This window comes from Rattus norvegicus, chromosome 6, assembly GCF_021556685.1.
Source record: "Rattus norvegicus strain SHRSP/BbbUtx chromosome 6, alternate assembly SHRSP_T2T, whole genome shotgun sequence".
Lineage (NCBI taxonomy): Eukaryota > Metazoa > Chordata > Mammalia > Rodentia > Muridae > Rattus > Rattus norvegicus.
Genome location: NC_141539.1, coordinates 122,940,218 through 122,962,465, shown reverse-complemented (window position 1 = coordinate 122,962,465; position 22,248 = coordinate 122,940,218). Strand labels below are relative to the sequence as shown.

Genomic DNA, 22,248 nt, shown 5'->3' with positions numbered 1-22,248 from the left:
GCCATTCTAATATCAAATAAAATCAATTTTAAACTAAAAGTCATCAAAAAAGATAAGGAAGGACACTTCATATTCATCAAAGGAAAAATCCACCAAGATGAACTTTCAATCCTAAATATCTATGCCCCAAATACAAGGGCACCTACATCTGTAAAAGAAACCTTACTAAAGCTCAAAACACACATTGCACCTCACACAATAATAGTGGGAGATTTCAACACCCCACTCTCATCAATGGACAGATCATGGAAACAGAAATTAAACAGAGATGTAGACAGACTAAGAGAAGTAATGAGCCAAATGGACTTAACGGATATTTATAGAACATTCTATCCTAAAGCAAAAGGATATACCTTCTTCTCAGCTCCTCATGGTACTTTCTCCAAAATTGACCATATAATTGGTCAAAAAACGGGCATCAACAGGTACAGAAAGATAGAAATCATCAGATCTTACTATAAAAGCCTATATTCAACAAAACTTGAAAATCTTCAGGAAATGGACAATTTCCTAGACAGATACCAGGTACCGAGGTTAAATCAGGAACAGATAAACCAGTTAAACAACCCCATAACTCCTAAGGAAATAGAAGCAGTCATTAAAGGTCTCCCAACCAAAAAGAGCCCAGGTCCAGACGGGTTTAGTGCAGAATTCTATCAGAACTTCATAGAAGACCTCATACCAATACTCTCCAAACTATTCCACAAAATTGAAACAGATGCAGCACTACCGAATTCCTTCTATGAAGCCACAATTACTCTTATACCTAAACCACACAAGGACCCAACAAAGAAAGAGAACTTCAGACCAATTTCCCTTAAGAATATCGAAGCAAAAATTCTCAATAAAATTCTGGCAAACCAAATCCAAGAGCACATCAAAACAATCATCCACCATGATCAAGTAGGCTTCATCCCAGGCATGCAGGGATGGTTTAATATATGGAATACCATCAACATGATCCATTATATAAACAAACTGAAAGAACAAAACCACATGATCATTTCATTAGATGCTGAGAAAGCATTTGACAAAATTCAACACCCCTTCATGATAAAAGTCCTAGGAAGAATAGGAATTCAAGGCACATACCTAAACATAGTAAAAGCTATATACAGCAAACCAGTTGCTAACATTAAACTAAATGGACAGAAACTTGAAGCAATCCCACTAAAATCAGGGACTAGACAAGGCTGCCCACTCTCTCCCTACTTATTCAATATAGTTCTTGAAGTTCTAGCCAGAGCAATCAGACAACAAAAGGAGGTCAAGGGGATACAGATCAGAAAAGAAGAAGTCAAAATATCACTATTTGCAGATGATATGATAGTATATATAAGTGATCCCAAAAGTTCCACCAGAGAACTACTAAAGCTGCTAAACAACTTCAGCAAATTGGCTGGGTATAAAATTAACTCAAATAAATCAGTAGCCTTCCTCTACACAAAAGGGAAACAAGGTGAGAACGAAATTAGGGAAATGACACCCTTCATAATAGACCCAAGCAATATAACGTACCTCGGTGTGACTTTAACCAAGCAAGTAAAAGATCTGTACAATAAGAACTTCAAGACTCTGAAGAAAGAAATTGAAGAAGACCTCGGAAGATGGAAAGATCATTTTACCAAAAGCGATCTACAGATTCAATGCAATCCCCATCAAAATACCAATCCAATTCTTCAAAGAGTTAGACAGAACAATTTGCAAATTCATCTGGAATAACAAAAACCCAGGATAGCTAAAACTATTCTCAACAATAAAGGGACTTCAGGGGGAATCACTATCCCTGAACTCAAGCAGTATTACAGAGCAGTAGTGATAAAAACTGCATGGTATTGGTACAGAGACAGAGAGATAGACCAATGGAACAGAATTGAAGACCCAGAAATGAACCCACACACCTATGGGCACTTGATTTTTGACAAAGGAGCCAAACCATCCAATGGAAAAAAGATAGCATTTTCAGCAAATGGTGCTGGTTCAACTGGAGGGCAACATGTAGAAGAATGCAGATCGATCCATGCTTATCACCCTGTACAAAGCCTAAGGCCAAGTGGATCAAGGACCTCCACATCAAACCAGATACACTCAAACTAATAGAAGAAAATCTAGGGCAGCATCTCCAACACATGGGCACTGGAAAAAATTACCTGAACAAAACACCAATGGCTTATGCTCTAAGATCAAGAATCGACAAATGGGATCTCATAAAACTGCAAAGCTTCTGTAAGGCAAAGGACACTGTGGTTAGGACAAAACGGCAACCAACAGATTGGGAAAAGATCTTTACCAATCCTACAACAGATAGAGGCCTTATATCCAAAATATACAAAGAACTCAAGAAGTTAGACCGCAGGGAGACAAATAACCCTATTAAAAAATTGGGTTCAGAACTAAACAAAGAATTCACAGCTGAGGAATGCCGAATGGCTGAGAAACACCTAAAGAAATGTTCAACATCTTTAGTCATAAGGGAAATGCAAATCAAAACAACCCTGAGATTTCACCTCACACCAGTGAGAATGGCTAAGATCAAAAACTCAGGGGACAACAAATGCTGGCGGGGATGCGGAGAAAGAGGAACACTCCTCCATTGTTGGTGGGATTGCAGACTGGTACAACCATTCTGGAAATCAGTCTGGAGGTTCCTCAGAAAATTGGACATTGAACTGCCTGAGGATCCAGCTATACCTCTCTTGGGCATATACTCAAAAGATGCCCCAACATATAAAAAAAGACATGTGCTTCACTATGTTCATAGCAGCCTTATTTATAATAGCCAGAAGCTGGAAAGAACCCAGATGCCCTTCAACAGAGGAATGGATACAGAAAATGTGTTACATGTATACAATGGAATATTACTCAGCTATCAAAAATAATGCCTTTATGAAATTCATAGGCAAATGGTTGGAACTGGAAAATATCATCCTGAGTGAGGTAACCCAATCGCAGAAAAACACACATGGTATGCACTCACTGATAAGTGGCTATTAGCCCAAATGCTTGAATTACCCTAGATGCCTAGAACAAATGAAACTCAAGACGGATGATCAAAATGTGAATGCTTCACTCCTTCTCTAAAAGGGGAACAAGAATACCCTTGGCAGGGAATAGAGAGGCAAAGATTAAAACAGAGATAGAAGGAACACCCATTCAGAGCCTGCCCCACATGTGGCCCATACATATATAGCCACCCAATTAGACAAGATCGATGAAGCAAAGAAGTGCAGGCCCACAGGAGCCAGATGTAGATCTCTCCTGAGAGACACAGCCAGAATACAACAAATACAGAGGCGAATGCCAGTAGCAAATCACTGAACTGAGAACGGGACCCCCGTTGAAGGAATCAGAGAAAGAACTGGAAGAGCTTGAAGGGGCTCGAGACCCCATATGTACAACAATGCCAAGCAACCAGAGCTTCCTGGGACTAAGCCACTCCCTAAAGACTATACATGGACTGACCCTGGACTCTGACCTCATAGGTAGCAATGAATATCCTAGTAAGAGCACCAGTGGAAGGGTAAGCCCTGGGTCCTGCTAAGACTGAACCCCCAGTGAACGCGATTGTTGTGGGGAGGGCGGCAATGGGTGGAGGATGGGGAGGGGAACACCCATAGAGAAGGGGAGGGAGGGAGGGTTAGGGAATTGTTGGCCCAGAAACCGGGAAAGGGAATAACAATCGAAATGTAAATAAGAAATACTCAAGTTAATAAAAAAAAGTAATTAAAAAAAAAAGAAGCACTGGGTTTTCTCAGTGCTTAACTAGAGATCAATTCAACCCTCCAAGAGAATTTTTCATCTATTTAATGCTAGCTATTTCATTAATTCTTGTATTCAAGATACATGTGGTGTATGGATTTTCACAAATGAATTCAATAGCAACCCCTCTTCTCAAAAAGACTATAAATTTCTGTCGATGTGGATAATCAAAACACCCCCTTTTAATGCTTTACAATGACAATGACATGATATAATAAAGTTTTTCATCCCTTTAGAATCTGAATGATCACTGCATGGCAAGTAAAATTTTCATCTCAACCTCTTGTTCGGCAAAAGAACCATAGACTATACCAACAGATACATTGACCGATATTCCACACATTGAAATATTAGTATAGTAATGCACTAAAATACATGCTTATGCAATGTGAGTCTCATAAAAATAAGACAGAGACTGGAAAGATGACTCAGTAGGTAAAATGCTCGCCCTGCATGCATGATAACCCGAGTTTAATTACCAGAACAAAAATAAATAAAGCTGGGCACGGTGGAGTTATTTATCATCTCAGCACTGGAGAAGGCCAGAGAAGAAAATTTCTGGTTCAGCCAACCTAGTCAACCTGGAGCGTTCTATGCTAACAAGAGGTGCAAAATAAACAAAACAAACAACAAAAGTATTTGGAGTCTGGGTTCCAGGCATGGACCACCACACTCAGCGTGCTTGCATTATTTGTAGGCCACTGTCTTGAAAATTATTTTGGATTTGACAAGCAGTTATTGTATAGTTCCCACTGACAAAGAATTGAGTTTACAGAGATAAATGGGATGAGGTTTTGGCCCACCAGAATCACCTTACGGCCCAGTGAAAGAGGTGAAGGGAGAAAACTCACATGGTCTCGATATAGTTAATACTGTGATATAGAAACCAATCAACACCTGCTAATGTACCTTTTATTGATTTAGTCATTATCCATGCAACATATATTTATTGAGTTCTTGATAGGTACTGAGATCAATGCTTAATGTAATGCTGAATAAAAAAATATCCATAGGCCCTATTATCATGGAGAAAGTAAAGATAGTAATAACTTAACTTCATTACTTATTTTTAATAAAACCATTTTGGAAGTATTCTTGTAAACTCTGAGAATAAATCTTTTTTTTTATTAGCTTGAGTATTTCTTAAATACATTTCGAGTGTTATTCCCTTTCTCGGTCTCCGGGCAAACATCCCCCTCCCCCTCCCCTTCTTTATGGGTGTTCCCCTCCCCATCCTCCCCCCATTGCTGCCCTCCCCCCAACAATCACATTCACTGGAGGTTCAGTCTTAGCAGGACCCAGGGCTTCCCCTTCCACTGGTGCTCTTACTAGGATATTCATTGCTACCTATGGGGTCAGAGTCCAGGGTCAGTCCATGTATAGTCTTTAGGTAGTGGCTTAGTCCCTGGAAGCTCTGGTTGCTTGGCATTGTTGTACGTATGGGGTCTCGAGCCCCTTCAAGCTCTTCCAGTTCTTTCTCTGATTCCTTCAACGGGGGTCTTAATATATGTGCCTGTTTCTAAATATGGACACTTGATGTCTGCTTTGCTGAGTGGCCATTTCAAATAGCATTATGAAAAACACCCCTTAACAAATGGATCTGTAAATAGTGTCTTAAGCAGAATGGCAGAAATAGAGAAGCAGAGTAATTTTATCATTGCTTAGTCTGGTGATATAAAATACATCTTCAAGGTTTTGGTCTTTTTGTTTGTTTGTTTGTTTTTGGTTTTTCTTCAGGTGTGACACTGTGAAGGAAACCTAATGTCTTAAACCACATGAGTAGTGTCTGTGTTTTCTTTTGCTTTTTTGGCGTAAGGATGATTTCCTGCATGTACTTTTTTGTGTACCATGTGCATGGAGTGCCCATGCAGGTCAGAAGGGGAGGTTAGAGCCTCAGAAACTGGGATGGGTCACAGAGAGTTGTGAGCTGCCATTGGGTTCTAGGTTCTCTGAAAGAACACTTAGGGCTTCTAATTCCTGAGCCTCTCCTCAGACTCCTGTGTGTGTATTCTTAAAAACGCAGGACATAATTTAGCTATTTTATTTCTTGATTGCACACATTTGAGGCTCTTGTCATTATTGGAAATATCGGATGCCTGGCAACATTTTAAGGGAAAGACTTGTTCAGTCCATAATGTTAGAGGCTGAAAAGGTCACAGCAGCAGCTGTATGTTGTATTGGTTCTGATACTACAGTGGGGGTTCATAGTACATACAGTAGGGTTCATAGTACTAGCCTCATGGTGCGATCTGTGTAGGAAGAACCTAGGGCAAGGCACAAAGCCAAAAAGCAATGCAGAGTTTGGGATTGTTTTTATAATTGCTCACTCCCATAAGAACTCAGGGTCCCAGAACAGCCACAATTCCCTTAAAAAACCAAGTTCCAAATGACCTAATGACCTCCTTCTAGGCACACCTTTTAAGTTCTAGGAGGCTGCCTTATTTCCTCACAATGGCTACCAAGTTTCCACTATGAGTATTGTGGGAAAAAGTCATATCCTAGTTACAAAACAAACAGACAGGTAGACAGATGAGAGGGTGGGAGGGAGTGAGGGAGACAGAGAGAGGGAGAGGGAGAGGGAGAGGGAGAGGGAGAGAGAGAGAGAGAGAGAGAGATCTCATAAGAATGTAACATTATATCATTTAAGAGGTAATTATTCCACATCTCTTTAACGTATATTAAAATGAGCATGCCTTTCTAGGAGTGGTGATATCTTACTGAGCAGTGGTCCCTTGGTCAGTTGATTGACTGGCACAACTGGATTATTTCACTGGTTCATGTTTTGGAAATCTTGGAATGTTAGGTTTCCAGCTCAGACAAATTGTAAAGGATTATGCTTTAAAACCACCTAAGTTTAAATTATTTCCAACAGTAGCTGCTGTTGTTTATCACGTGTTTAAAGATGTCTGTGGTGTAAACATGTCATATGGATGCTCACCCTCACAGGACAAAGAGGACTCTGTGAGTTGCTAGTAACTCCAGCATTATATATATTCCTATAATCCAAAACAAAGGCTTTTCTTAAGAACAACAAGGGGCTGAACGTATAGCTCACTGGTGGAATAGTTCATTGGCGTGTGTGAAGCCATGGGTCCAATCCTCAGAGCCACAAGGAAGAAACAAAGAAACACAAACTGCAAAAGTTACAGGGAACAAAGGTTCAGTCCAGTTCTTTGGTTCTTGGGGCTTTTGTACTGGCTGGGAGCATAGCCCCTGGGGAAGGGTATGGATGTTGCTGGAAGAGGGGCCCAGCTGCTGCCTTGTCAGCCCCTGTCTTGGCCTAATTCCTCTTGTGAAGTCCTGGTGACCCTGTGTTCCCTGGGGTACATCTGAATATGAGCTGGGGCCCATGGGGTCTAATTCTTCATCTTTCTTGCTCTCTACTTTCTTGCTTTTGGGGTAAGGCGCCAGTTCCTCTCTGCAATGATAGTGCTGGTCTTTGTCCTCTTCTCAGCCTGCCTTGTTGAAACTGGGTCCCGATCTCCTCTCTGTCTGCCTCCCTCCCTCCCTCCTTCCCTCCTTCCCTCCTTCCCTCCTTCCCTCCTTCCCTTCTTCTCTCTCTCTCTCTCTCTCTCTCTCTCTCTCTCTCTCTCTCCCCCCCCCATCCTGTCCCTCCCTCTGTCCTTGTGTCCCTCCCTCCCTCTCCACTTTCTCAACGTTATGCTCTCTTTTTTGGGTCAAACTTATCCTGGTTTTGATCTGCCTTGTCTTGGCTCCTGTCTGGCTTCTCGTGACAGAAGATCTGATTTCTCTTGATTTCTGTTCAGCGTCTCATGATTCCGGTCCAACTTGTCCTTAGCATCTGCATTATTGTTCCTGAATTTCTTGGCAGATTTGGTAACAACAAAGGTATGATCATGTGAAGAAAGCCAGGACAAGAAGAGATCTTTCTCCACATTCCGGTAGCAAGGGAGTCCACAAGAAAGGTCAAACACTTTGTAACAGCTCGGTGGCAGGCCCGCTGTCTGAGTGGTCTCATAGTCAACAGCATCATCATCGTTGTCTTCAGCGATAATCTCCTCCTCTGGCTCTGGCTCCAGATGTTTGGATGTTCCTTTATACCTAGCCGGGGTCTGCAGTGCAACAGGGAAGGAATAGCGGGTTGCTGACTAGACCCAGGAACTGGTGACCAGATGGACTGAAGACCCTGTTCCTCTCAGCACCATACTTTTAGTAGAACTCAATTACTTGATTTCTGATGTTATAAACATCAGTTTCATGATGTTCTCCTACATAAAGCAATTAAAAATTATATAATAATGAGGAAATCTTCATATTGCCTAAAATCCTTCTTTTCATCTTATTAAATTTTAATTAACTAAAAATTCTTTATACCATATATACTCCTTAGGTGGTGTGCCAACATTTTGTGAAGTTGTTGCAGAAATTAAGTAGATTTACATATGTTTCCATTTGTAGAAATTAATTAGAATTAATAGATTTATTCTTTCTGTTCAAGTTACATGGATTAATTGATGTTAGAAATGAAGCCAGAAAAATCTGGGCAATTATTAAATCAAAGGAGGAGTATACCTCTGATAATCAACTGGTTGGTGGCATTAATGAAATTATTCATATAAATATCTGAAACACTGCAAAGCATTTCCCTTGAATTTTCATTTTGTTGTTTCTAATGTATTACATTTTAGCAATGGTACTGCAGAATAATATTTGTAACATAATTTAGTTTATGTTTCATTTGTGGGAGAGTTAATGATGTTGGGAAGTAAGTAGTGTTAAGAAATTATAAAAGATAGATTTCCTTCCTTAATGGAGTCATTAAAGATCATTTTGCTTTCGATGCTTATCTTAGAAAAATTAGTTTCTGGGTTCAAGGAATTTGAGCATTGTTTATAAACCATTATATCCCATCCATAATAATTATAACCTCATAAGAGGAAGTGGAAGGGGTGGAGGAGAAGGAGGAAATATATGACTCGTGTTGATGAGCTGACTGGAAACTTTTACAATATTTTAAAAGGGTGATGAGTGCTATAACTCTTCTAATGTGCCCCCGTCATCCATGTCTTTAGCTACAAACTTAGGCAAAATGTGTCAAACCAGCACATTAAGACCATGTTACCCAACTCTGTTAGAGGAAGACAAGCCATACTTCTTGAAAGCAATAGTGGAGAACCTGACCCAAGAAAGCCAAAGTTTTGAGACATGGTACAGTTTTACCTTAGAAACCCAGCATTGATTAGAATTGAAGTGAACTACTGAGGAGAACCCAGGACAAATGGGACAGGGGGTGATGGACAGGTCATGTACATGCAGCCACACAGTGCTTCATGCCTGAGCTTCTACCAACAAAACCATCGTTAGATTCTATCACAGAAAGGTTGGGAATCTTATTAAATGAAAGGATGATTTCCATACTTGGTGTATGAAGAAATGAGGAGGTTTGATAAAAACATTTTAAACATGTTTTTGAGTGCTTGGTTCAGTGCGATATGTGTGTGTGTGTGTGTATGTGCATAAGTGTGAATGCATGTATATGTGTGTGTGTTAATAATTGCAATGGGCACAGAAAAATGAAGCTTTCTTGGATTCTTCTATAATAATAAACACTGTCGAATGCCTACTATCATCCCATGATAAATATTTCATTCTTACATGCACATTGAGGGTCTGTGAGTTAAGTATTCTCTCCTTCTATATGTCCTGTTCATTCTGAGATTCAGATTGAAAATTATCTATCAGGACATGACATTCTTGTGGTCAAAGGCAAAGGCCTATCACTATGACATAGTATCATAAATTTAGTAGCTCAGAACAAGAACTGAGTGTCAGATGTGGAGGCTTTCCTTTAGTTCTGAGTTGCAGGAGAGTAAAACCAAGTTGTTTGCTGCTAGTTCTAACTGAGGAAGGGTATTTTGGGGGGAGAATCTACTCAGTAGACTCAAGCTAACAGCAGAACATAATTCTTTGAGAATAGGATGTGGGTCTTCTTTTCTTTGCTCTTTGTCTGTGGAGGGACAATTCTTGGGGTCTCTCTGAATTCTGAGCACATAGACTCCCTAAGCCAAGCAATGGGACACTGAGTCTTCCTCATCACACTAATGTTTTTTCTGCTGTGGCATGACCCTTGCTTTCTCTTCAACCATTTCTTCTAGTCAAGTATTAATACTTTATCCTCTGCTTTTCAGAACTGGTGAGAACATATTGAACCCAAGGTTGGTTGGGCAAGGAGTTAGCAGTGGGATAACCAAGGAAACAGCATTTGACTCTTATGTCAGTTATAATTGCTCCCTTTGCAGTTAAACATCTTTCAAGATTCTGATAGGTTCTTCCTGATGAAACAGTGGGTATTGGGTGGGGATCTCCTTATCCATGATGCGTATCAATCATTTGCATTCTCAGAAGATATCCACTTCAATATAGTGTCATTTACATTGCTCTTTTGACCCTTCTTGTGGACTTTTCAAGAGAATCGCAGAAAAGAATACTGTATACAAATGATCTGATCCACCATGCTATGAGAGATAGAAACAGTCACTTTAACACAACAAATGTACAACCCAACTCAGAAATACCCATTAAGCTACTACAGAAATAACAAACCCAGATCTTCAACTCCTTACCGACATCTCTACTTAACTTGATCCTGTGTCTTTGAAGAAAAAGCTTGGTTTCTGTCACTGCAATAAATCTTCTCTGGACTGTGATTTTCCTATCTCTTATTGCAATAAATCTGATTCTTTGTTGTCCACTTTTGAATTCCATCCTCAACAGACTAAGTCTTTCCAAGACTCCCACTTCTGATGGCAGATTCACTAGATAACAGAAGACAATCTTTCTATTTTTAAAGTTTGTGATTAATGACCTTCATTATATCCACAAAGTCCTTTTACTCTAGTACTTAGAACAATGTTTGGCTGAATAACTGGGAAATAAGAGTCTTTGGGGGACATCCTTAAATTTTTGTCTTTAGAAATCTAGGAGTGTGATAAATCTCCTAATATATACATGTGTTAAAGGTACTGTTGAAAAAGCAAGATCAATAGAAATAAAGAATATCCCTTGAGTTGTTAAGAAGAACACTAGAAGACTGTGGTGCCCATAACTTAGAGAAATTATAAATCCAGTTTTGTTCATAAAAAGAACAAAAATATTTACAATTTATTTCTAGGGCAGAGTCCTCACTCCAGATTCCTGCATTCATACTAATGGCATTTGGACCTGCACACAGAAGGGGATTCAACTCCAGAACAGTATATTGGAGTCAGAGGGAACAAGGTAAGCATGCCTGCAACCTCAGTAGTAGCCAGGCAGGAGATGAAAAGGGATGAGTGGAAAGGTACAGTTTCTGATTAGGAGTCAGATCTGGAAAGCTTAGTAGATAGCATCTACAGATGCTGAGTTGGGGAGTTATTGAGGTACACTGGTCCTTACCTATTAGAAGGACAGCTGTTCCTCCCGTGTCTATACCTTGCTCCTAATAGTGTCATGTTTCTTTACAGTATTTGGTTTAGGCTAAATTATTTATAATTTATCATTTAGTTTTCGGAAACACTATTTCCTCTGCAGTATGAAGTATGGTCACATCTCAAATGGCTCGTCACCTCGTCCAGACATGGGAGACCTTGCCTGGGTATATCAAAGTGTATTTGCTGTGATGGTTAAAACTATTGTTAATTTTAACAGTACTGGAATCAACTAACAGACAAATTTCTAGGTGGGTCTTGAAGGGTATTTCTGTGAAGAATTAGCTAAAGGAAATAAGTCCATTTTTCAGAGTGACCAGTATGATCCAGTAACAGCCCGGACATAAAGACGTCCAAGAAACAAACAAACAAACAAACAAACAAACAAACAAAACCCCAATAAACAAAAAAAATGCCCAAGAATGTGGAAGAGTGAGTTGATCTTTAACTCTCATAGTGTTATTTGAAAGCAAAAATTTTCTTTTGAAGCTCAGCTTCACATAATTTTCCTGTTTCTATACCTCGAAATGATTTACTTATTTTATCCATATATATATATATATATATGTTTCTGTGTATATGTGCCTGTGAGTGTATATCACATGTGTAGGTACACATTGGAGGCAGAAGATGGTGTTGGATCCTCTGGATCTGAAATTACAGATGCTAAACCATCTCTCCACGTCCTCTGTGCTTTTAAAAATAGGCAGCTAAAATGGTCAGACTAAAATGGTCCTTCAAAACTTCAAGGGGGCAGACGGAATGAATCCAAAGTCACACGGATGTGCTGGTTTGCCTCTGCAAGAAGGAAATGGGTGCCATCTGGGAGGAGATTTCATTTGCTGCCTAATTAATTCTCCATGTTCCCTGATATGCTAGTGCCTAGCTCTTAGATACGACTGCAAAAGGGAACAGATGGCTTCCTGCAGTTACCTATTGCCTACTGTGATCTTCTTCCTAATTAATCTAAATACAGCGCCCATTATTTAATCTTAATCAAAACTTCAACCCGCTAAAGTTTTTGGGTGTCATTATAAAGTTATTTTCCTTTGTTTTCATTTGCTTAATGCAGCCTGATGCTTTCCTTGAGTTGTGAGTACTTAAATAGTTGCAGAAGCATCCATTCCAGCCATGAAGTTTCCTTCTGTAACCACATAGTAAACAGGTTCTCCCACAGTTAATGTCAGAACTCTAATCCAGGGACAAGTGACATGGACTATCTGAAAGGTTTTTAAGTTGATGTGTCACATGAGCATAATAAAGTTTATATTCTCTCTGTGTGTGTGTGTGTGTACATGTTTGTATCCCTGTGTGTGCATGAATATTTCATTTTGTTTTATATATGTCTCTGTGGATATCATGTGTATGAAGATGCTTACACAGGCCAGAACAGGAAGTCAGATCCCTAGGAGTTGGCTTTACAGGAGGTTACAAGCCACCTGACAGGGACACTAGGAACCAAACTGCTCTTGTAAAAGAGCAACACATTTTCTCAACAGATGTGCAGTCACTACAGACCTTTCTATGCTTTATTTGAAATAATAATAAATAATAATAATAATAATAATAATAATAACAATTCTGTAGATATGCCTAAGATTATATGTCCAGGATTGTGAAACATGAAATATAAAATTTTCCTTGTTAATATTAATAAATATTAAATTTCCTCTTTAATATTATTTAATCTGTGCCTTTCAAAAATATCTGCAACTAATTTTTGACATTACATTTTTTTCTGGTATTGATTGATAATACAATTCAGTAACCTTTTCTCTGGTTTCCTCTTATAATTGTCTAGAGAAGTTTAAAAATTATAGAGGTTGTAATTTCCAGTTGAAATTGGTTTTACAGTATTTTCATCAAGTCATTGGAAGAAATATATTTAAGATACTCTGGCTATTAATTGCAGGAGGGTTACTTTCATTTTCTCTCTTTTTTGTTTCTTTTATCTTTTAAAAATATTTCTCCTTTTATTTAAATAAGTCCTTTTCTCATACAATATATCCTGATTATAGTTTCCCCTCCCTTCACTCCTCCCAGTTCCTCCCCACCTCCTCTGCTCTCTGGATCCAGTCCCTTTCTGTTTCTCATTGGAAAAGAAAAGGTTTCTAAGAGATAATAACCAAAGTGACCAAATGAAATACAAGATGAAGCAAACTAATGTTCAACCTGACAATTCAACAGGAGGAAAAAGAGCAAGCACACGAATCAGAGACCCACTTGTTCTCACAAAAGTTTTAAGAGTTCCATAAAAAACACTAAGCTGGTAGCTATAATGTACATGCTGGGGACCTGGTGTAGAACCATGGAGGCACTCAGATTCTGTGAGCTCTTACGCTCCTTGCTAGTTGATGCAGAGGCTGCGTTATCCTAGTTACCTCCATCTCCTATGGCTCTTAAAGTCTTTCTAACTCCTCTTCCTTGGGATTCTTTGATATCTGAGGAGAGGGATTTGATGGAGACCTCCTTTTGTGTAACATCTGCCTGTGGGTCTCTGCACCTGTTGCCATCTGTTGCTGGAGGAAGCCTTTCTTTCTGATAATGACTGGATAAGGCACATCTGTGAGTATAGCAGACTATTACTAGGAGCCATTTTACTGATACTGTTTATTGGGTATGAATTCATTCATGGGCCCTAAGTCAAAGGAGACATTATTAGGTCACTTTCTGTGCCAGCATTGTCCTGCATAATTTTCAAGCAGAACAGATTATAGGCCAAAGGTTTTATGGCTCTGTTGGTTTCCACATTTCCCTTTTGTTAACCTGCAGAGTACCTTTCCTCACCAAACAGATTGGAAGGCAAGGCTGAAGGCACTACATAAGCCCCAGCTCGACAGTTCCACTTTCAATAAATGGCGTGGATGTTGTCCTTAGCAATAGGACCCAGCTGTCAGTTTATGGAGATCAAGCTTTTGCCTTCATAAAAGACTGGGTTGTTTAGAGATTTCCACGGGACTCACTTGGACAAGAACTCAATTGAATGTAACCCAATCCTGCTACTGGATGCCTCATCCTAGAGACAAGAGATGGCCTCACAGCCCCCATTATAGGGATTCCCAGTAGGGTCGCCATCATACATCTCAGGAGGTTTCCACTGCACCTCCCCCAATCCTAGGCATCTCTCCCTATACTTTCTCCCTCTATCCCATCTCCCCTTACCGGGTCCCCCAATCCCATTACCAAGCACCTCCAGTCTCCTCATTATATTTACTCTACTTCCTTCTCCAAGGGGAATCCATACAACCCCCTTTAGAGCCCTGCTCTTTTTCTAACCTTTCTGGATATAAGGATTGTAGTTTGTTTATCATTACTTCCTGACGAATATCCACTTATAACTGAATATATGTTATGTTTATGTTTCTGAGTTTGGGTTACCTCACTCAGGATGATTTTTTTTTACCTATTTCCATCCATTTTCCTGAAAGTTTCATGATGCCATTTTTAAAGAGTTCACTAACACTCCATTGTGTAAATGTACCAAATTTCTTTCATCGTTCTTCTGTTAAGAACCATGTAGGTTGTTTGTAGTTTCTGACTATTATGAATATAGCAATAATGACCACGATTGACTAAGTGTGCTTGTAGTATGCGGGGATGTCTTTTTGTTTGGTATATACCCAAGAAGGGCTTTCAGGAGCAGTAGGAGGGATGTGGGTATGCCTTTATTCTACTTGTTGCCTTGTGGTGGGGGCCAGCGTATAGAGGTTAACAGGGGTGCCTGCTGGGCTTGAGGTCTGGGACTAAGCAACAAGTAGGAGGAGGAATTAGGTTAGAAAGGAAAAGTCTGCATGATACACAGGTGTTGTAGATTGATGTTTCTATGTTCTGCTCCCTCAAGAGCGCCTCTGTATGCAGGTGCAGTCAGGTGAAACCTTAGTTAGTCAGACAAGGCTAGAGCCTGTGATTGAGTAGTGGAAGGGAAGGCAGAGTTTGAGAGAGGGGACAGAGAGAGACAGAGACGAAGACAGGGAGACAAGATGAAACTCATAGGAGAGGATGATGAGCCAGAATCACGTGGTCCTAGGACCTTGAGTAATTGGAAATTTCTTTAGGTAGACAAATCATATGGGGCACATCTGTCCAACCTAAATATGCAGCTTGTATTAATTATCAACTGAGCTTTGAATTTTTTGTGTGGGTATTTTGGGTTGAAGATTTACTACTATAAATCTGGCTGATAAATTACAAGCCTCTAGAGTTTTCATTTACTGAGTTATGGGGATTTGTGACATCTAGCCACAGGGGGCAGTTGGCCTGGGAACATGGGGTCAGCCTGGCAGCTGACTAGCTGCTGGAACCATGAAGATGGGCAATACCGCCCGGGGCCACAGCCTATCCGGGGACCGCTACAGACCTGGGGATGTGATGATTATGGGATTGGATCTAGGGAACAAAGAGAGAAGGACTGCAGACAGCCTGCTTGAATTTTTTGGCATGGGTGATCAGGGGTGTGTGCTGCAATTGGAGTCAGCAGGAAAAGTAACATACCAGGGAGGGAAGTTAGAAGGGGACGATCTGTGGAAACCACAGGGCAAGAAATCAAGGGGCGGGGAATGGCTTCCAATGGTGCTCTGCTTCAGAGCTGGAGAGGAGACTGGCGATTGGATCCAGGTAAACTGAAAGATTCTTTCATTTATTAGAGCTAGAAAAATAATAAGTAATTATGAATTAAGACAGAAAATAACCTCGATTTAACCTCAATTAAGTAAATATGCATTTTATTTTAATAAAGTAATTAGCCTAATAATAGTATATAACTATATATCTGTCTTCACGGTAAACAGACTGTGTTTCTTACATCAGTTAAGGTAGGATAATTTGTATTTTCTGACCCTAGTGCTTCCTTGCCAAGTCAGGGAATTAAGTATCTGTGTAGAGTAACATTTTTCACTGGGAAGTAGCTCGTTGGAGGATTGATTCATTATGCATTCCATTTTTATTTTTTTGGTATAGTTCATTCACCCACACACTTACCATTCTGTATTGCTATTCGACTTTGGCTTTCTACACGATTCTTTTACAAATCTGAGAGGTTGGTTCCAGGAATCAGAGATCATATCTAATTCACTTTTTATCCCTGGAATCTAGAAATGTGGTTGGCACATTGTTTAGGATCAATGAGTGTTACAAAATGAATGAATGCCCAGATTTACTGGAAAAGGTGATGATAGGGTACAAGACAAATCAACCTGCGTTTTCTTCGGATAGAAAATAATGAACCTGATTGTTGAGTGCATGTGAAGAGAAGCACAATAATTCTCCTTTAAAAAGAAATGTCTATTCTTTTCACACCCAAATGTTTCACTCCTTTTATTTCACCCCTTCCTTGTGCTTCAGGGAAGAGACATGCCTGAACAAAGCTCTCTGCAATCTAGTCAGCTGGGTCTGCCTTCTGGTTCCTTTCTGCTATGCAGGTACAATAGAATGAGTGTACTATCTCTACATCAGAAGACCTTCTGACTGCGCCCTGGAGTTTCCCCTACCACATCTGTAACTTTCATCACTGCTCAAACAATAAAAAATGTCAATCACTTTGAATCCTGCCTAAGGTATTTTCTTCTCCTCCCTACCAAAACATTCTGTCTAAGAACATATTTAGCTCTTATGTGTGGCCTTCCTATAACATATGTGAGGAATAACCAAATTAGTTGATTATGAAGGCACCTTAGGTAACATGTAAGCATTCTTAGTACTCCTGATAATATTCCAGGTTCTAGAAAATCTATTCAACAGGATGGAATTTATCACCTTTAGAAAATCCATCCTAGTACAATCAGTATTTTATGTCATTTTCTCCAATAGTGCACTAAAATATATTACCTTTTAACTTGTTTGTGTAATACTCTCAGAAATCATATTATAAATCAAAATAGAAGCCATCTATATCTGAATGGGACTCCCTAATATTGTAGTTCATTGGTGTCTAGAACTCTTCAGAAGCATCTTTTGTGTGCCTCTTATGTAGTTATTAACATTTAGACTTTTTGCCCTTTCCTGGAATTCACTAGCTTCTGCATCTCTCCATTCATTATTTTAATCCAGTATTGATTTTTAAATAATAACTTTATAAACCAATACTTTTATTGTGATTTTGTATGTTTGTGTGCCATATTTGTGTCTACGCATTTGTGTGGATGTGTGTATGCATATGTGTGGTTGGGGAGCATGTGGTGGGCAGGTGTCAATGCTGAGTGTCTTCCTCAATTACTCTCTACCATCGTTTTTGAGGAGTCTCTCCTTGTACCTGGGGGCTGCTGATTTGGATAGGCTGATTGTCTCACAGAGATCCTCTTCTCTCTGTTTCCCCAAGACTTAGATTACAAGGACAGATATCAACGTTCCAGCATTGTACACAGTTGCTGCATATCTGAACTCAGGATTTAATGCTTGATTGAAAACACTTCATCAACTTAGTTATGTTTCCAACCCTTTACTATAAGTTTGCTGAATTGTATTGTTACAACTTCAAATTTTAAATTGTTGTTTTGTTTGTTTGCTTAGTTCCTTCTACCTATCCATCTATTTAGCCATTTTGTGTGTGTGTGTGTGTGTGTGTGTGTGTGTGTGACAACTTAATCTTTATACTCATCCAAAGGAAATATGTGATATTCCGTCTGATTGAGTAATACGTTACTATTAGAACAAAGATACAAAGGATTGATGGCTCTCAGGTTGTATTTCTATGAACCCATCCACAGTATCCTACTTCTGGAGTAGCAAGTGAGATAGGAATGTTTTAATAGATTTACAAATTTAGTAATCAGGTTAATTCTTTTGGGTATATCTGGCTGTCATTTCCTTCTGACATTTGAATACGGGTTTAATAATTCAAAGACAATATAGACAACTAAAAGTGAATGGAGGTAAGGTCTCCCATCTTTATGTAGCTAGCATAGGTATTTCATAGGGATCAATGTAAGTGTCATCAATTTACTGTTTTATGACTCAAACACATAAGCCTGTACCCATATGAATGAACAATCCTGATGCCCCACAAGGCAGCTCTTGTCCAGCTCTTCCCCTGCTCTTGTCCATGTTGGAAGGCATTGACCTTGTTTGGTGTCCTAGATCCAGCTCCAATTATAGCACCTTCAGCTACTCTATTCTTTTCAAGAGCCCTTAGAGAGTAAGACCTTGTGGTCTGTCTTGGGTCCTGCTCAGGTAATTGCAGATTCAGTAAAGGCTTTCTGTTATGTATTTATGCAAATTTTCATAATCCTTCAAAACTGAGTAATTGGAGCATAGGTCAATACTCGAAGCATCTTAGCATTGAGTGGTTTGGTAGCTGCTAATTCTATGCAATGCTCTTTTTGGAGAAAATAAATGAAATCAAAGATCCCATAAGAAATGATTTTCATTTTACTTAAACCCAAAGCTAATGAATAGCAACTGAACCTTAAGCATTATAACTAACCTTTTTTTCCCCGTGGTGGTTACTATTTATTTCTCAGATGCATACAAAATTTTGTTTAAATAACAATTGGAAGCTAAGAAACAACTCAGTCTGGGTGTGGCTGCCACACAAGCAACACTTTTTGTTAGATTCCCAGTTGGACCTAGAAGCACAGACCTATACTACTAGAGGTAGTGGCCATATACAAGAAGTTCTTTGGGTCACAGGGACAGTCAGTCTATCTACAAGAAAGAGTTCTAAGTCCAGAAACTCTGTCTCAAAAAGTAAGGTGGAAGGCAAGAGAGAAAGACATACAACATTGTTGACTTTTGAGTTCCATGTGTGCCTGCACATACTCATGAACATTCACATGTACATAAAGCTCATACACAAGAACCCTGAAAACAATTACATGCAAGAGATATAGTTGTGTTAATATGATTTAAAATTGCTTTTGATATGCTGTCATCAAGTCAAACGACAGTCTTCTTCAATAACCTCTTGTGTCTGACAATACAAAGTGGGTCTATTGCCACTTGTATTGAATGTGTCATTTTGACTTCTAAATCCTGACAGAAGTGAACAAATTGAACTTTTGTGTGCTTTGCTTTTTATAGCATGGTCTCACGTAGTCAAGGATGGCCTTGAATTTGATGTATAGCTAAGGTTGAATTTGAACTTTTCTGTTTTATGTGTTTGTAGGAGAAATGTGTATATGCAATACGTGGATATTGATGCATACATACATATGCTGGTATATGGAGCCATGTAGGAGAAACAACAGTGGCCACTTCTATATGAACACTGGGGACTTCACAGCCAAAAAGACATCACCTGAAGAAGAACCTCATTGAAGACTACCTGAGAGACTAAGGATTGCTGACATTGTCAGTGTCAGCCAATTGGCAACTAAACTGTTAAGACACCCATTCAAGAATGAATTTGGCACAGTATCCAGTAGGTAAAAAGGACTTGGTAAATGTTACTTACACAGGAATGCAGAGAAAGATGCAAGTATTGTTTCAGCTTGTCCTTGAGATTGTACAGTGATAACCAGAGGACCTTGTATACCTTCCAGGTTATTTGCTTTCTAAACTTTAACTTACCCTCAATCAAAGAAACTAATGACTACTTAATGAATCTGGGAAGTAAAGATACTAATTAAGTATAAATCATTCATTTTTTAAAGCTTTAAAAGAATATATTTTTCTTAAAATTGAACTAAGCCTAGATATCACTTCTAAGAATTCAATTACATATCCAAAGCTTTGGTTAGGGTGTCATAATCAGATGAGTGATGGCTATCAAAAAAATAAGTGATGCTTCAGATCCGTCATATTATGAATGCCAGAGTAAATGAGAAGCATCCATGCAAATAGGGTGACTCTTTTACCTGGTTTAGCAGAAAGAGAAAAAAATATTGGTAAAGAGAGAATTTGTGTCCTTCTCCATCCCAATTAAAGTGACAGGTCTATACTTTCAGTTGCAAAGGAAGTATAAAGGGAATATATAAACATATCATTATTCCAAGGTTGTAAAATCCTGTCTCCCATTTAGGCACACAGCCTATTAAGCTTTTGGATGATTAAGCCAAGAAAGAATAAGAAGCAGCAGTTTTCTTTTGTTTCTGTAGCAAATTTCCTAATAACATTTTTATAGCCTGTCTAAAGCAATGGCTTAAATTCTAGTTTATCTCAACATTTAAGCTGCTCCGTCTTTCCATTTATATACTGTAGTAAATATCCTTCTTCATCTCTGTGGAAGATAAACTATTTGTATTCTCATCTTATTCTTCATAAGCAATCCCAAATATTGCCACAAATAAAAGGCAGAATACGCAATGAGTTAAGTAAGATAATGGTGAGTTAGACACTGTACAATATATTTCTAAACCATTAACAAGCAAATGGGATATAAACAAATCAATAACAGAACCTATAAAAGCATGAAAAGGCAAGACATCAGCGTTTAAAGAATTCTCGTGTCAGTGTATTACTGGAATCTGCTACAGACACGTGTCCTGGGGGGTAGTCAATTTACTTTTATTGCTCTGGTTATGAGTTGACTATTCTGGGTGAAATTGTCAGAATTCAGTGAGAGAAAACCATTTGTTGTCTCTAGTCATTTGGGGCAGATTCTTACAAGGTGGGATTCAAGAATTCACAACACTTTCAAAACAAGACATCCCAACATTCCAGAAATACCCAAAGGACTCTTCAGAAGAGTTTGAATGTCTATACATAAAGTTTTCACTCATCAAAAGCCTCCTGAGCCATACACAAGTTGTTATGACAAATGTCTCGGCTCCCAAGACACTGGAAGTCGAATTGGGACTTTAAAAATGTTAGCCAATAAGAAACACTGAGATATGGTGAGTTTAAAATAAACACACACACACACACACACACACACACACACACACACACACACACACACACAAGCTTACTAGATCTACTCCTACTAGAATACAGGCACTGCCCCTTATTCTTGCTGCTGATTATGGTGTCCTTTATCATTTATTATTATTTTTTTCCTTTTTTGTGATGGACAATGGGGCTGGTTGAGAGTCATAGTAATAAAGCTCTGGGTTCCCTTTTTAGTGTTTATGAATAGCATTTTTCATCACCCTTTAAGTACTCTTTACACCTCAGTTCTCCCTGGGTTCCATTTTCACTGTTGCCTCTTTTTATGTCACAGTGGTAATGCTATCTGCATTAATCTGCTCAGCTTGCCAGACAAAATATGTAACAGAATGAGTAGCTTAAGCAACAGATATTTATGTTTGGGAAACTATGAGTCCAGGAACTATGTTTCTTCATGGTGTCGTTTCTGGCGAGTTTTCTCTCCCTTGCTTGTAGAGACCCTTCTTATGTTCTTCTCTTTTCTTCTACATGCCTTCAGAAGGGAAGATACTTTTATATAATTCTGTTGCTTTCTTTTAAAGGTTTCATTAAGAACCTCAAGTAATTTTTATTGTATGTCTAAATGCCTCATACCTAAAGATATATCACACTGAAGGGCCAGGCTTTAACATATGAGAGAGATATGCATAATTTAGTTCACAATCCAAGATCTCTCACTTCAGCCATTTTGCTGCAACAGTTTTTCATTTCATTTCTTTTCTTTTTAATGTATGTGCATATGTATGCATGTATGTATGTATATCTATTTGCTTACTTATTTGTTTTTAAGACAGGGCCTCATATAATTCAGGCATGCCTCCATTTTTTTATGTAGCTGAGATGGGTCTTGAACTCCTTATCCTCCTGTCTCAATATGTCAAGTGCTAAGATTACTAGTGCACTTGACCACATATTACTCAGTTTTTCTTAGATTTGGTTTTGATGGTTTTAGATACATGTGATTGTAAAGTTTAACAGGGAGTTCTAATAAAACAGAAGCATTGTACTAAGAAATGGACTACTTAATTATTTTTCCCTTTGGAAAGTTTTGCAAATCAAGTTATCAAATGAATAGTTCAGTCATGTGATCTCACAGCCATTTTTATTAGACAATGGTTAGCTTTTCAAGAGTCTTCTCACTTGAGAAGTTTAGGCAAGAGTACCCTAAGTTTTAGGGAAGCTCGAGTCTATGAAGGTAAGAATGAGGTTGCCTCAAAAATCTTCATTGTTTCTGTCAAATCCAAACTATCAGGACATGATTTTT

General features: G+C 38.8%; 1 long non-coding RNA gene and 1 pseudogene across 1 annotated transcript; one reads left to right on the top strand and one right to left on the bottom strand.

Moving 5' to 3' along the window:
• Positions 1 to 6,274: 6,274 nt before the first annotated feature.
• On the top strand, positions 6,275 to 21,179 carry LOC148005416 (uncharacterized). The gene is made up of 4 exons (XR_015623502.1): positions 6,275 to 6,408; positions 10,892 to 10,998; positions 16,527 to 16,738; positions 19,285 to 21,179. It is a non-coding gene; the product is annotated as an uncharacterized LOC148005416 (long non-coding RNA).
• Pqbp1-ps2 (polyglutamine binding protein 1, pseudogene 2) lies at positions 6,920 to 10,349 on the bottom strand (annotated as a pseudogene).
• Positions 21,180 to 22,248: the final 1,069 nt, after the last annotated feature.